The 16,008-nt window shown below is 39.2% G+C and overlaps 1 long non-coding RNA gene across 1 annotated transcript; it reads right to left on the reverse strand.

Annotated features, from left to right (window-relative positions):
• Positions 1-11,013: 11,013 nt before the first annotated feature.
• On the reverse strand, positions 11,014-15,554 carry LOC119232457 (uncharacterized). The gene is made up of 3 exons (XR_005122095.2): positions 15,420-15,554; positions 14,614-14,771; positions 11,014-11,355 (listed from the first exon to the last, which is right to left on the reverse strand). It is a non-coding gene; the product is annotated as an uncharacterized LOC119232457 (long non-coding RNA).
• Positions 15,555-16,008: the final 454 nt, after the last annotated feature.

Genomic DNA, 16,008 nt, shown 5'->3' on the forward strand with positions numbered 1-16,008 from the left:
AGCTGATGAACAGAGCTGTTGGCTGTTCAATTTCGGTTTAAAGATTGAAAAACACCCTGTTTTCTATAGGTAGCCAATATTTATTGCCTGAGTATTAGCTGTAATGAAAAACCCATCGCACAATATTTGTAAGCAGATATTTTATAAGTGGAAATCAGGGAAATACCCAGAGAAATCAAAAATCAGAAAGTCATCAAAATCAACAGGCAACTATAAACCAAAGATACACAACAGGGGAAGGGAGAAGGGAGTAGGATCAAAACAAGGGTGGTGGGAATTTTACGGGGACTATAACCAAGATGAAAATGCATACATTGCACAAAAATGAAAAATTATTTAAAAAAATCAGAAAGTCATACTGTATAGAATCATATATTTGAGGATTCTTTCTGATAAAATTTCTTATTTATTTTGTGCCAGAGAATAGAATGATTTTGAAAAGATCTAGGTAAAATGTAATTCATACTCTCCCCTCCCAAAATGGGCAATAAGTAATTGTATCCAAATTAACTTTCACATATAGTTGTTTGAGTAAGTGCTGAAAAACCTTTCTTAAAATGATTATTCAGGAAAATTTATTCAGTTGAGATTATCCTTACTTTTTATAACCCCTTTTCTTTCCTGGTATGTGGCTTGTAGCCAGTCCTTTGATTCTTAGAATGCTCCAAGAAAAGATGAATTAAGGAAGAGGAAAGTAAACTCAAGTAAGTCAGTGTGGCTGCTTGGCAGTAGTGAACGTGAAACATGTGATTAGGAAGAGGCTGAAATGAAGTAAGATCAAGGCAACTGCTTTTTCCAATAGTACTTGCTATTTCTATCCTTCCTTTCCATAGAAGGCAAACTAAAATGGTGTGATAAAAATGGCTAATATTTATCAAATTAAGCCTATGACAAACAAGGGCCAATTCTGTGTGCATTATACATATTTTTTTTTAAATATTAAATTTTATTTTTATATTCCCCCATACAATTGCAAACGCCCCATTCTGACCCCAATCCTTCCCCTCCCGCCCCCACCCCCCAAAAAGTGTCTCTGGTTCATAGTTTTTTGTTGATTTTGATTTTCACTTTCTTATATTCATTTTCCTGGTCCCTTATTTAAGTTTTCTAGATTCCTGCTATGAGTGAGACCATCCGGTATTTATCTTTTTCTTTTTGGCTTATTTCGCTGAGCATGATCCCTTCCAGTGCCATCCATGTTGCTGCAAATTGCATGTGTTTATCTTTTTTGAATGCTGAGTAATATTCCATGGTATATATGTACCACATCTTCTTGATCCAGTCATCTATTTTTGGGCATTTGGGTTGTTTCCAAAGCTTAGCTATTGTAAACAGTGCTGCTATAAACATAGGAGTGCAGGTGCTCTTTGGAATTGATGTTTCTGTGTCCTTTGGGTAAATACCTAGGAGTGGAATTGCTGGATCATATGGAAGCTCTATGTTTAGTAGGTCCAGAAATCTCCACACAGCTCTCCATAGTGGTTGGACCAGTTTGCACTCCCACCAACAGTGCACAAGAGTTCCTTTTTCTCCACATCCTCGCCAACATTTGTTGTTGCTAGTTTTTTTAATATGTGCCATTCTCACTGGTGTGAGATGGTATCTCATGGTAGTTTTGATTTGCATTTCCCTGATGACAAGTGATGTTGAACATTTTTTCATATGTCTGTTGGCCATTTGCATTTCCTCTTCAGAGAAGTTTCTTTTTAGCTCTTCTGCCCATTTTTTGACTGGATTATTTTCTTTGTTGTTGCTGAGTCTCATCAGCTCTTTGCAGATTTTTGTGATCAGTCCTTTATCATTAGTGTTGGGTGCAAAAATGTTCTCCCAGTTGGTGGGGTTTCTCTTTGTTTTTGTTATTGTCTCTTTTGCTGTGCAGAAGCTCTTTAATTTGATGTAGTCCCAGCTGTTTATCTTTCTCTTCACTATCACTGCTTTGGGTGATGTGTCTGTAAAGATGTCTTTGATGTGCAAATCCCGTAGTGTTTCGCCTATATTTCCTTCTATGTATTTTATGGTTTCAGGTCTTATGTCTAGTTCTTTAATCCATTTTGAGTTGATTTTTGTGTATGGTGTGAGGTAGTAGTCAAGCTTCATTCTTTTGCATGTAGTGACCCAGTTTTCCCAGCACCATTTATTGAACAAACTTTCTTTGCTCCAATGCATAGTCTTTGCTCCTTTGTCAAAGATTAGTTGACCATAAATCTGTGGGTTTATTTCTGGATTTTCTATTCGATTCCATTGGTCTGTATGTCTGTTCTTGTTCCAATACCATGCAGTTTTGATGATTATGGCTTTGTAGTAGAGTTTGAAGTCTGGGAGTGTGATGCCTCCATTTCCTTCTTTTTTTTTCAGTAGAGCTTTGGCTATTCGGGGTTTTTGGTGATTCCATATGAATTTCATCAATAATTGTTCTATTTCTTTGAAGAATGCCATTGAGATTTTGATTGGAATAGCATTGAATCTGTATATTGCTTTTGGTAGGATGGCCATTTTAATAATGTTTATTCTTCCAATCCATGAGCAGGGGATGTCTTTCCATTTCTTTGTGTCTTCTTCTATTTCTTTTAACAGTGTTTTATAGTTTTCTTTGTATAGGTCCTTTACCTCTTTTGTTAGATTTATTCCCAAATATTTGATTTTTTTGTTTCGATAATAAAAGGGGTGGTTTTTTTGATTTCTTCTTCTTCAGATTTATTGTTTTGTGTATAGGAAGGCTACTGACTTTTGCGTGTTGATTTTGTATCCTGCCACTTTACTGAATTGATTGATGAGTTGAATTAGTTTTTCTGTGGAGATTTTGGGGTTCTCTATGTATATTATCATATCATCTGCAAATAGTGATAGTTTGACTTCTTCTTTTCCTATTTGGATTCCTTGGATGTCTTTCTCTTGTCTTATTGCTCTGGCTAGGACTTCCAGTATTATATTGAAAAGCAGTGGTGAGAGTGGACATCCTTGTCTTGTTCCAGATCTTAATGGAATTGCTTTCAGCTTTTCACCATTGAGAATGATACTGGCTGTTGGCTTGTCATAGATGGCCTTTATGATGTTGAGGTATATTCCTTGTATCCCAAGAATTTCAAGGGCTTTTATCATGAATGGGTGTTGCACTTTGTCGAAAGCTTTCTCAGCATCTATTGATATTATCATATGGTTTTTATATTTCTTTTTGTTGATGTGTTGGATAACGTTGATTGATTTTCGGATGTTAAACCATCCTTGTGCCCCTGGAATGAATCCAACTTGGTCGTGGTGAATTATCTTATGGATACATTGTTGGATTCTGATAGCTAAAATTTTATTGAGGATTTTTGCATCAGTGTTCATTAGGGAGATTGGCCTATAGTTTTCCTTTTTTGTGTTGTCCTTATTCGGTTTTGGTATTAGTGTAATATTGGCTTCATAGAACGTGTTTGGTATTGTCCCTTCCTTCTCAATTTTTTGGAAGAGTTTGTGAAGGATAGGCACTAATTCGTCTCTGAATGTTTGGTAGAATTCATTTGTAAATCCATCAGGTCCTGGGCTTTGTTTTTGGGGAGGTTTTTAATTACCATTTCAATTTCGCTGCTTGTAATTGGTCTGTTTAGTGTTCTATTTCTTCTTTATCTAGCTTTGGGTGATTGTAGAGTTGTAGGAATTTGTCCATCTCCTCTAGATTGTTGAACTTGTTTCCATATAACTGTTCATAGTAGTTACTGATTATTCTTTTGATTTCTGCTGTGTCCGTTGTGATTTCTCCTCTTTCATTTATGATTCTGTGTATTTGTGCTTTCTCCCTTTTTTCCTTTGTGAGCCTGGCTAGGGTTTGTCTATTTTATTTATTTTTTCAAAGAACCAGCTCTTGGTTTCATTGATCTTTTGGATTGTTTTTTTAGTTTCAATTTCATTTATTTCTGCTTTGGTTTTATTATTTCTTTTCTTCTACTGGTTCTGGGGTTTTTGTTGTTCTTTTCTAGATCTTTGAGCTTCGAGATTAGGTTGTTTCTTTGAGTTCTTTCTTGTTTTTTTGATGTGAGCTTCTATTGCTATATATTTTCCTCTTATTACTGCTTTTGCTGCATCCCATACATTTAGGATATTGGTGTCCTCCTTGTCATTCAATTCAAAGAATTTTTTAATTTCTTCTTTGATCTCCTCGTTAGTCCGTGGTCTTCCAGTAGTGTGGCTTTTAATCTCCATGAGGTAGGATAGTTCCTTGCCTTCTTTTTATGATTTATTTCTAGTTTGATGCCTTCGTGGTCAGAAAAGATGGTTGGTATGATTTCAATCTTGGTGTATCTGTTGATGTTTGTCTTGTGCCCCAGTATGTGATCGATCCTGGAGAATGATCCGTGTGCGCTTGAGAAAAATGTGTACTCCGTTTTTTTGGGGTTTAGTGTTCTATAGATGTCTGTTAAGCCCAAATGCTCTAGGTCCTTATTTAGAGCTTTAGTTTCTTTACTTATTTTTTGTCTTGTTGATCTATCCATTGTTGATAGTGGTGTGTTGAAGTCTCCCACTACATATGTGTTTTCTCTGATGTCTGTTTTCAGAGAGGACAACAGTTGTCTGATATATTTTGGTGCTCTTTCGTTTGGTGAGTATATGTTAATGAGTGTTATTTCTTCTTGAAGTATTGTCCCCTTAATCATAATGTAGTGACCATTGGGGTCTCTTTTTATTTTTTTGAGTTTGAAGTCTGTTTTATCTGATATAAGTATAGCTGTTCCTGCTTTCTTTTTTGGCCCATTTGCTTGTAGGATTGTTTTCCATCCTTTGACTTTGAGCCTATTTTTATCTTTTGTAGCTAAATGTGTTTCCTGGAGACAGCAAAAGGTTGGGTTTGTTTCTTAATCCAGGCTGCAACTCTGTGTCTTTTTATTGAAGAGTTTAGTCCATTTACATTTAGAGTTAATATTGATATGTTAGCATCTGTATTTGCCATTATGTTTGTCTTTCCTTTGATTTTATTTATTTATTCTTTTAATAACTTTTTTTTTTTTGGTCTTCTTTCGTTGTTATTCGTCCCTCTGAGGTTCTGGCTTTAGGATTCCTTGTAGTATTTTTTGGAGTGGGGGTTTAGTCGCAATGAAATTCCGGAGTTTCTCTTTGTCTGGGAAGGTCCATATTCTTTCTTCATGGAGGAAAGAGAGCTTTGCGGGATAGAGTATTCTTGGTTGGCATCTGTTTTCTTGGAGTCTGTTGACTATGTCCCTCCACTCTCTCCTTGCCCGTAGTGTTTCTTCAGAGAAGTCTGATGTCAGCCTGATTGGTTTTCCTTTGAATGTTATCTGTTTCTTCCCTCTTGTCAGCTTCATTATTTTTTCCTTGTCCTGGATTCTTGGGAGCTTTACTATTATGTGTCTTGCTGTGTTTTTCCTTTCGTCGTGGAAGTTTGGTGTTCTTGCTTCTTGTATATCAATTTTCAGCTCCTTCTTCTCATTTGGGAAGTTCTCTTCAATTATATCCATGAATATTTCTCTGTTCCTACATCTCTCTCCTCTCCTTCTGGAATCCTATAACTCTTATATTTCCTTCCTCATGGAGTCAGATAGTTCCCGAAGTCTTTCTTCATTCATTTTTCCTTCGTACTTCTCTTTCCTTTTCTGTTTTGGTTCTTTTATTTCTGTGTCTTCAAGATTACTTATTCGTTCTTCCATTTCATCTATTCTGCTTTCATTGCTTTTCCCAGAGTTCTTTAGTTCCTCCATTAATTCTTTGATCTCCTGCATTTCTCTTACTTCCCTCTTTAGGGACTCAATTTCCTTCTTCTGATCTATCACTTTTTTAATCATGGCAATTTTAAATTCTCTTTCTGGAAGGCTCAGAAGTTCTTCCAGTTGCTGTCGTTGCAATCTGGGGAGTGGTTTTCTTTTTGTGGTGTGCTTCTTTCCTGAGGAGTTTTTAGGTTGCGTGTGGTTCTTCTACTCCCTACTGTCTGTTTTCTAATTTGTCGTATGCGTTGGGACACTGTGTTGCTCGGACTGACTGACATCTTGGGTGAACTTCTCCGCTCCCTTCTGGCTCTTCCAGGAGCCATCTCTGTCTTCTGGGGGAGCTTTCTGCTGGTTTTAGGCAGTTTTTACTGAAGAAATGTCCCTGTTCTCAAATGGCGAAGCGGGATGCAGTCCCTGCGCCTCCGGTTTCAGGCACACTCTTCTGCGCACCCGGTCTGCCCCGGACGTGGGTGCCTGCTCCCTCTGTGGGCTCAGACTGCTGGTCGGAAGGGGCCTGGCGTGGAATAACTTCCCGGCTGGCCACTGGGTCCTCCAGAAACCTTCTGCCCTTTTCAAGCAGTCTTAAGAAATGTCCTGTTTTATAGGGTGTTAGTGACTTTTTTTTTCCTGGTCGCTAGGTGGCGCCAGAGATCTCTCCTATTGTCCTTGGGGGCTGTTTTTCGCCTACCCCCACCCCGTGGGACAGCGAACAGAGCGGAATGGTAGGGTACACCTCAACAGCTTTGGGGTGCTGTGTCTGCCTTGTGCCCCACCGTCGTGGAGAAACCACGCCCCGAATTTTCGTGCCCCGGGTCTCAGTTCAAAGCCCTCAGTTCCAGGAGGCGGGCTGTAGCCCAGTTCAGTGGCGCGGGAATGGCGCCTTTTGCACAGCTCCCGTGCCTGGGCGCCTGGTTCCTGCTCACTCAGGGAGGGACCTTCACCTCAGTGAGGACCTCCGTGCGTCTCCCCGCAAGCCTAGGTCGCAGGCGCGGGGACCTGGGCAGCTGCGATCCCGGTCTGCACTTGCTTTTCAAGCTCCCCTAGCGCGCCACGTTTCCGCGCCAGCTTACCGGCAGCCCGGGCTGTGTGCGGGTCTCCCGGGGTCTTTGTTCTTCTCTAATGGCGCCAGGAGCCGTTCGCTCACCGCCGAGGCGGATCCTGCAGGGTTCGCCTCAGCTCCCGTTCCCGGGGTGTGGTGGCTGCAATAGTTCCTTTCCACTCACAGTCCCGCTTGCTGTGTCCTTTGTTCTTGTGGGCCGTTTTGGTGTGTTGTTTCCTCCTCTCTGCCGGTCGGAGAGTGCTGCCTCTGTGGGCGGGGGAGGGGAGCAGGGTTCTGCGCTTCCCTCCCTTCTAGTCCTCTTTTATGGCCACTTTCTTCTTTGCGCAGTTCGCTGGCGTCACCCGTTTATCTTCCTTGTCCCACTTCTCACTGGGACCTGCCGCTTTTCCTCCCTATTCACTTTTTTTAATGGGAGATCTTACTCGCAGCGTCTCCTCGCCGCCATGTTGCTCCGCCCCCCTGCATTATACATATTAACTCAATCTTCACAACAGCTCTGTGAGGAATGTAGAGGAATTGATTGTTAAATTGTCAGGAATTTTGTGAGCTTATGGGTAGCTTGAAATCAGCCATTCTGGGAATATTTATACCATGGCAATCAATATAAGCTACAAATCAGAGTTTCGGAGGAGAGAATCAGTTGTTGAATATTTTCTAAAATTCCAGTGCTTTAGCCTTTACTTCAGATGGAAAAACCGAGGCATAGAAAAACTAGGTTGAAATTCCATGAGGGCCTCCCTGGTGGCGCAAGGGGTTAAGCACCACACTATGAAGCAATCCACAGCCTCTGCAGCATGAATTCGATCCCTGGACTGCCAGGGAGCAACCCACATGGTGCAGCAGACCACTGCTCCCCTCAGCAGTGTACTTCGGTCAAGGTCAATCTGCCTGTTCTGTTCCCCACTCTGTCTCTGGTGAATCCTCTCACCCCTCACACACACACACACACACACACACACACACACATACACCCCTTTGCATAAATAAATAAATCTTTAAAAAAAACAATTCCATGATAATGCAACTGGTAGTTGGTAAAAGATTTTATCCTGGAAAACACCACTTGAGAGCCTAAGTTTTTAACCATCAAACCATACAGCTTATCAAATGATTAAAATGCATTAATTGGATTTACAAAGTCTCGGCTTCTAATTTGGGTTCTGTCTCCACCCGTTAAGCTGTCTTTCAGCTCATTGTGATCTAAGAATGTTAGTATTTATCTCTGCTATATCATAAGTGAAATACATTATGTCAAAGTCAAAAATACTCCTTGATATCTTCTCTTTCCCGCCTTCCCTCCTTACTTACTTCCCAAATTTGATTATGCTTTTGCTATTGAGGTAGACTATATGCAAATCTCCTAGAACTTTTGGCAGCATTTAAGGAGGACCAGAGTGAATTTTCTCCGTCATGCTCACTTACTGCTTTCCCCATTATCGTAGAAAGAACAGCTGTGCTGACAGTAGGCATCATCGTCATCATTATTAATAAATATTTATTGAGCATACCCTTTGTGCTGAGCTCCCAGGACACAGAGAGACAGAAGAAATATTCTAGAGTTTGTTGAGCAGGTTAGCTTAGGTAACAGGTTGAAATTCTTAGAAAGTGAGGCGAGTAACCACAATGGATGGGGAGGGTGGAGGAGCCTTTCTGGGGAACAAGTAGTGCCTGAGCTAAAGGGAGAGTAGAGGACCAGAAGGTGGGCTTTATGGGCAGGTAGGATAGAAGGTTCTGGGGCAATGATCATTTTTTGTGCCCACAATAGTAAGTAGTATAGTCAGTGTATGGAAAGGTTTTCTAATAGGAGAGAAGGCTGGAAAGGATGGACTTCTGTTTGAGAAGGGCCTCTGAGCTTCACTGAGAAGCCTGGCCTTCATTATTTGTAGCAACAGTATCACCCAAGTTTTTTGATGTGTAAAGCAGGACTGTGAACAAGATTAAAGTTAGCCAGGTATGCAAAAGGAGAGAATTACTGGAAACAGATAACAGTACATTATGAAAGCTTTTTTAACATGGAAAATCCTTATGAAATACAATTGTAAGCAAGATACAGTTAGAATTGCAGGCTGTGATTACAATGGTGCAAAATCACATACAATGGAAAAGACTAGGAAGAACTACAACTAAAAACATTCACGGTGATTGCACAGAGTCATGGCATTGTAGGTGATTTTCTCCTTTAATCAAATTTTCAGTAATGTGGTCATCGTTTGTCATTATCAAAAATGGGTGAAATAATAAAATAAGTTATTTACAGAAAAGTAGATGCTTGAAGGGGTGCTATTTTTAAATGAAATGACAAATTATGCTTTAGACAAAGAAAATAAAAGGAGCTGTTAAATATGGATAGCTTTGGGGCAGCTGGAGATGAGAGACTGAAATTTTGGTCAGAGATCAAACTTAACATCCTTGTTTGTGAGCCATGGGAGTGACTGAGAATTTAGAAAGGAAGTTTAAGGACTAAGTAAGAAGACAACCTTGAGGTTTTGCCCAAGAATGAACAGAAGAGAAGGAAGAAGTGAAATCCCTTGAAGGGATTGAACATCATCTATATGAGAAAAAGGATCATTAAGACCTGCCAGGACAATAACACCAATGAGAGTTAGTAGTTTGGAAAATAGTTAAACTCTGGAGTTAGGAAATAATGAGGACAGAGAAAAGCCAGTTTCCAACTTCTTGGACCGATGGAGTTAAAAATAATCATAGCAGCTTCATTTATTTTTTCTCTGTGTTATCCATGATATGCACATTGCATCATTTGCAATTGTTGTATAATTGTGTTAACTGCCATTATTATATTATCCTGATTTTACAGATGAGGAAACCGAGACCAAGAATTTATGATGGAAAGAAAATTTGAGGTTTATTTGTTTATTGTTGACACAAATCCTTCCATTTTATAAGTGAAGTTTGAAAAGTTTCACAAGTCACAGTTGTATGACTTGTCCAATGAAGAACTTCACTGGAAAAAAGAGGAGGGAGGTCATGTATCCAAATTCCCCCTTGATGATGGCCAACACCCTCCTAGTGTTGCTGAGCCCTGCTGGCATGTGTTATAGATTCTCAAAATTAATATTCAAAAGATTTCAATGATATTTCTTCATTTTTACTTTCCACATCTTCTCAATATATAAATATTCTAAATGTGCAAATTTTGATGCTTTTGTCAGTGTTATTTGGCTGCTCCGAGTAGTTTCTCCTATTATTAACAACGTTGTATCAGATGTCATGTATGGCAATGCTTTTTAAGTCTGGCAATGAATCCATTACTAAAGTGGGAATTTTTTCCTGGAGCGGAAGGAAAAGTTGTAATCATTCAACAGAATACTGATTAAAAGTTTAATTTGTCCTGTACATTGAGAATTCAGCCCTACAAAGAGAGATGTTTAAAGTTACCTAACTGATATTCTCTTTCAATGTTTATGTTAACAGTTAATTCTCAGATGAAAACAACTTCTAGAGTTTTACCCAGTTTTTAAAAAATACCCTGAACACTGTTGCACAAATTAGCACAGGCCAGATTCTATGCCCTTGACAATGACTAGCAACTAACAAATTTATCTGAATCTACCAAACCTTGGACTCTGGAAACATTATTAGCAAATTCCCTAGTCTAAGCTCTCATCAAGGTGGGAAATTTTATGGGCTTTGCTGTTAACATATGTGACCTGACACACAAAATGTAATCATGAACTAAAATTTTCTTGTTACTAATTTGAATTAAGGAAAATGTATCCATATATAATGGAGTACTATTGAGGAAATTGTTTGGAATGAAATTTTCCTTTAAAGTTTATCTGCAGAGACAAATGAAGCCTTCCTTTGAGCAGCTAGAATGCATTTGAATTATCTAGAGAAATGTTGAGTTTTATAAGGTCTAAGGGAAGACATGTTTGGACCTATAATAATGTATGTACTTAGTTTTATGAAAGACATGAGGAGGGTTAATTTCTCATCATAAAGTGTGCTGGGTCACTGATGCCGCTGATAGCTCTATAGCAGTAATTTTCACCCAAATTTTCTTTGAGGGCAATACCCTTGAGAATCCGATGAAATACAGATTAAAATGCAGAATGTGCATTTTAACATGGTCATAGAATTCTGAACAGTTTCATGGGATTCTCAAATGCTCCAAAGATCATTTACATTATACTTCCCTTCCTGGCCCCATTATGAGTTAAAAATCCTATATTCATGATAAATTACCAGATAGATTTTTTTAAAGATTATTTTATTTTTATACAAGAACCAGGGTACAGGCCAGATGCGTGGGAGGGTGAGAGGATTCACTGGAGACAGAGAGGGGAACAGAACAGCCAGACTGAAGAAATACACTGCTGAGGGGAGCAGCAGGAGAGACAGGAGAGGTCTGCTTCACCATGTGGGATTCTCACCGGCCAGCTGGAATCAATCCCTCACTGCAGAGGCTACGGACAGCTTCACAGTGCGGCGCTCAACTGCCTGCACCACCAGGGAGGCCCAACTAGATAGTTTTTATAGGAGCAACATAGATCAATTTGAGTTTGGAGTTTTACCAAGCTGGGTTAAAAATTCTGACTTCATTCGGTCATCTCCAAGTTGTTTGATCATATCACCCTAGTATTTAAAAAGAAGGAAACAGAATAGAGAGAGCTTGATTTATGTATAGTTATTCTTAATACATATATTCAGTATTAATGTATTAAACGCTTTATAAGACCTACACACACTAGGAGTTATAAAAGAATGAGATAAAGATGATAGAAAAGTTTAATATCTTACACATCATTATGATATCACACTCCCAATAGCTAAAATCTAAAGGTGAAATATATGCTTACGTCAGAATTTATCAGTAATGATAGTGAATATAAATTTCAAGTAGTCTTGGATAATTGTGAGTGTTTTTGACCTATTTCTTGTCAGCTCCAATTAGACCATCACTTTCACTTCTCAATATGGCTGGCAAAGAATTCTTGGAGGTTTTAAGGTGGCAGATTTGTTCTTCATTTTCACTTTTCACCTGTGCTTGTATTATCAGATTTGTCTCAATCATTGATTTCCTAAATTCTTTTCTTAAAGAAGGATTCCTAGTTAAGTCACCTGCTTCCTAAATAAGGGGGTTGATTGGTTAGAACTTGATAATATAACCTGTGGAAGCTGTAAACTTCCACCAATACATATGCCCTGAAAGTACAAGGATGGAAGGGGAGCTGCTGTTACTCTCTGCCTGTGGTCGTCTCTTCTGAATTTCTTAGATACCTACTTGCTACATGACCAGTTTACTTGGACCCTATAAACAGTACCAAGGTCAATGACTATAACAAACACATAATTTTTTTTTTTTGGTTGTTACATTATTACATTTTTTAAGTCATCAAAGGAAAAAGATACATAATTTTTTTAAAAAAAAATGTATTTATTTATTTATGCAAGCACTGGGTACTGAGAGAATTCACCAGAGCCAGAGCAGGGACCAGAACAGGCAGGCTGACGAAGAACACTGCGGAGGGGAGCAGCAGGCGGCAGGAGAGGTCTGCACGCCATGTCAGACCCTCGCCCAACGGCCGGGGATCAAACCGGCGCTACAGAGGCTGCGGGCAGCTTCGCAACCCAGCGCTCAACCGCTGCGCCACCGGGGAGGCCCAGATACAGAATTTTTAACACTTCCCAAATCACAATGAATTGCCTTGATCTTCTACTTTGGAGACTGCTGCTTTATGTAAATTACTTATTGTCTCTCTGTTTCTTCACGGATAAAACAGGGAACAGTATCACATATCCCATAGGATTAAGTGAAGTAAATGGCATTTGTGAATGTCTCTCCACAAACAGGGGCATATAATTTATTTATTTATTTTTTTTTTTTTTTAAATATTAAATTTTATTTTTATATTCCCCCATACAATTGCAAACGCCCCATTCTGACCCCAATCCTTCCCCTCCCGCCCCCCCCCCCAAAAGTGTCTCTGGTTCATAGTTTTTTGTTGATTTTGATTTTCACTTTCTTATATTCATTTTCCTGGTCCCTTATTTAAGTTTTCTAGATTCCTGCTATGAGTGAGACCATCCGGTATTTTTCTTTTTCATTTTGGCTTATTTCGCTGAGCATGATCCCTTCCAGCGCCATCCATGTTGCTGCAAATTGCATGTGTTTATCTTTTTTGAATGCTGAGTAATATTCCATGGTATATATGTACCACATCTTCTTGATCCAGTCATCTATTTTGGGGCATTTGGGTTGTTTCCAAAGCTTAGCTATTGTAAACAGTGCTGCTATAAACATAGGAGTGCAGGTGCTCTTTGGAATTGATGTTTCTGTGTCCTTTGGGTAAATACCTAGGAGTGGAATTGCTGGATCATATGGAAGCTCTATGTTTAGTAGGTCCAGAAATCTCCATATAATTTAAAGGAAAATAAAAGGGAGCTGTAATTATAATTGCTTACCACTGTATTACACCATTGCCATGTATGCACTCATGTTATCCCTAGACTAATTTAAAAACTAAACAAAACCTGTTCTCAATGTTCCTTATATGACTGCAAGAGCTAAAGCTTGGCCGCACCTTCTACATTGCCCCCTCCCAACAGAACAAAACAAAAACAAAAGGCATATTAGCCTTTCCAGATTGGAAAGTAACATCAAGATTCTGAACACTTAGTAATCTTGTTCATTAACATGATAATCACTAATATCAAAGACCTGCTAAATTTCCTATATTAGATAATTTTAATATATATGTATCCTCTCATCCTTTCATTTAATAATTTTTTTTTTTCCTAACCACATACAATGCACTAGGCATCCAGCTAATTGCTGAGGTTTCAGAGATGAATTGAACTTGCTCTGCACCCTCCAGGCACTAACCATCTAGTGGAGGAGACCAAACAAATAATCGCATCAAAGTGATAAGTGCTATAATGGAGGTGCATTTGGTTGCTATGGGAGCAGAGTAGGACAAGCAGCTTCCTCTGCCTGGGGAGGATAAGGAGGGCCACCAGAAGGTGCTGGGCCAGAGCTGAGGCTTGGAGGATGTGGGTTGGGGGAACTGTATTTCAGTCAGAGGAAAGTATGTCTAATATGGCAGGTAGACAAGATTTCTGGAGCTCAGGCATCTGGGGAGGTCTATGCACAGCCTTGGGTGACATGCTACGAAGTCTGAAATTGATCATTTAACAGATTAGAAGCAGACAAAGGCTTTTAAGTTAGAGAGTGATATGATCACAGAATTGGAGTGGTGTGTTGGAGGAATGATTATAGAAAAACAAAGTCTATTGAGAAAGTTGATCAGGAGAGAGGAGTGTTTATTTCTGTAATTTTTCTCAATAATTCAAATCTCTTAACTAAATTAAATGTCAACTGATTCACTTTGTCAAAATTTAGTTTCCAATAGTATAGATGAAGTACTCATTCCCTAAGTGGTCTTACCTGTTCCTGCCTAAAGCTAGACATTTCTTTCAGTCAGTATTAATAGTGTAGCCAGTATGACTAGAAACATCCTAACTTTGTGCATGGATTTTTATTTTAGGAGGGTATTGTAACTAGATATCAGTTTCAAACCCAATGTCTACTTTATACAGGGTGTCAACCACAGCCGACTTACACAACACACAAATCTGACCATATAGCCATGAAAACGTGATTTCTATTGCTTGCTGCCAAACTAGAAAGAAAAAAAAACAAAACAGCAAGTTCAGGGAACACATTATGACTCATCAAAGTCCAAAAGGAAAAGCTCCGTATGAATACAGCAGCCTGTGCAGCCTCCTGAAGTCCTTTTAGCCTCCAACCATATTGCTTTTGTGTGATTTTCTGCAAAATAACAGAACCCCATCATTCCCCTCCTTAATATCAATTGTTAAATTTTGCTTTACCTCAGAGATGAAGCTCATGCTCTGTGTTCTCCAATCTTCTTTTTGCACCAAGTAAATGGTGCTGCCTTTTCATTTCTACTGAGTGTACACCTTATTTGATAAAATTTCTACTTGCTGCAGTGCAAGGTACAAACAAGATGATTCTATTGAGGAGAAATCTGAAGGGAGAAGGTGGTGCTTTCTTAGGCCAATGTGAAAGGAAAGGGAGATGCAATATCTGTATTTAATCTCTGCTCCCAATGATAGTCTATTTTTCAGTTCCCATAGTTGTGCATATAACACATGGATCCTAATTCCTCCAAGTATAGCATTCAACTTTTGTGTGAACTGAAGAATGACATATGTAACAAAAGCAGTCATGTTTCTTTACTTTCTCTCTAACATTATGACATTATGACATTATGGTCAGTCTCTTCCTCCAATGGCTTACCAAGATGACTGCTTTTTTTTTTTTTTTTTTTTTTTGAAATTTGGTATGGTAGGTGAAGCTGGAATCTTCAGTGGCTAAATGGCACTTATTCCCAAAGGAATAAATAGGAAGATACCAATTTTTGAAAATTGCCATGTGAGGTTGGCATGCCAGGATAACAAGTAGGCCCTTCCTCCCCACATTAAAACCTAATAGTACCTAAGGCAATAAATATTGCTATTAGGTTAAAGCCCTTTTATAGACAATTAGGTTATCTGGCTATATTACTAGTTATAATCTACTAGGCAGTTACAAATTTTACTGCATTACTAATTTCAGGTGTCCCTGTGTATATTTCCAGGTTAATAGTTTAATCTGGTTAAACTATTTTTCATACCCTTGGTCAGAAAAACAAGTTCGTGCAGTGGATTCTTCAGGGCATGTTCTATCCATTTCTTTCAGATGTGTTATCTTTTGTTGTCTGGAGGTCCACTTCAGGACTGACAGAAAATGATAAAGCTAAAGTTAAGAAGCAAGAAATAGGCCTTAGAAAACAGGGCAGGTGATCACTGACACATCCAGGCCCCTGAAAAATAGTGCCAGTGTAGACTCTACTTTGCCAGCAATGCCCCAGGCGCCACAAACAGTTCTTGCCACTTCATGACCACATGCAACACTTGGTTTTCTTTACATTGTGTCTTGCCTTCAACTTATCTAGTGTATGGTCCTAAGCATGCTGGAACTGCATTTCAGACCCAGTTGCTCAAATAGAGTCAGTTTAGCGACATAAAATGATCCAAAAATAGGATTTCACTGGGGCAGGGGGAGAGGGAGGAGAGAAGGGAGGAGCAAATCCCCAGCCAAGTAGTCATAATGTAACAGGGTGGTCCCCAGGAAAGGGGGAGGTTCCCTGCCCCTCTGCCCCTCTCCCTGCCCTATAACAATAATGCAGGTTGAAGGACTAAAGCACTGCATTAGAAAATAAA

The sequence above is a fragment of the Talpa occidentalis genome, unplaced genomic scaffold (genome assembly GCF_014898055.3).
Source record: "Talpa occidentalis isolate TD23 unplaced genomic scaffold, MPIMG_talOcc4v2.1 talOcc4.7, whole genome shotgun sequence".
In the NCBI taxonomy this organism is placed as follows: Eukaryota; Metazoa; Chordata; class Mammalia; order Eulipotyphla; family Talpidae; genus Talpa; species Talpa occidentalis.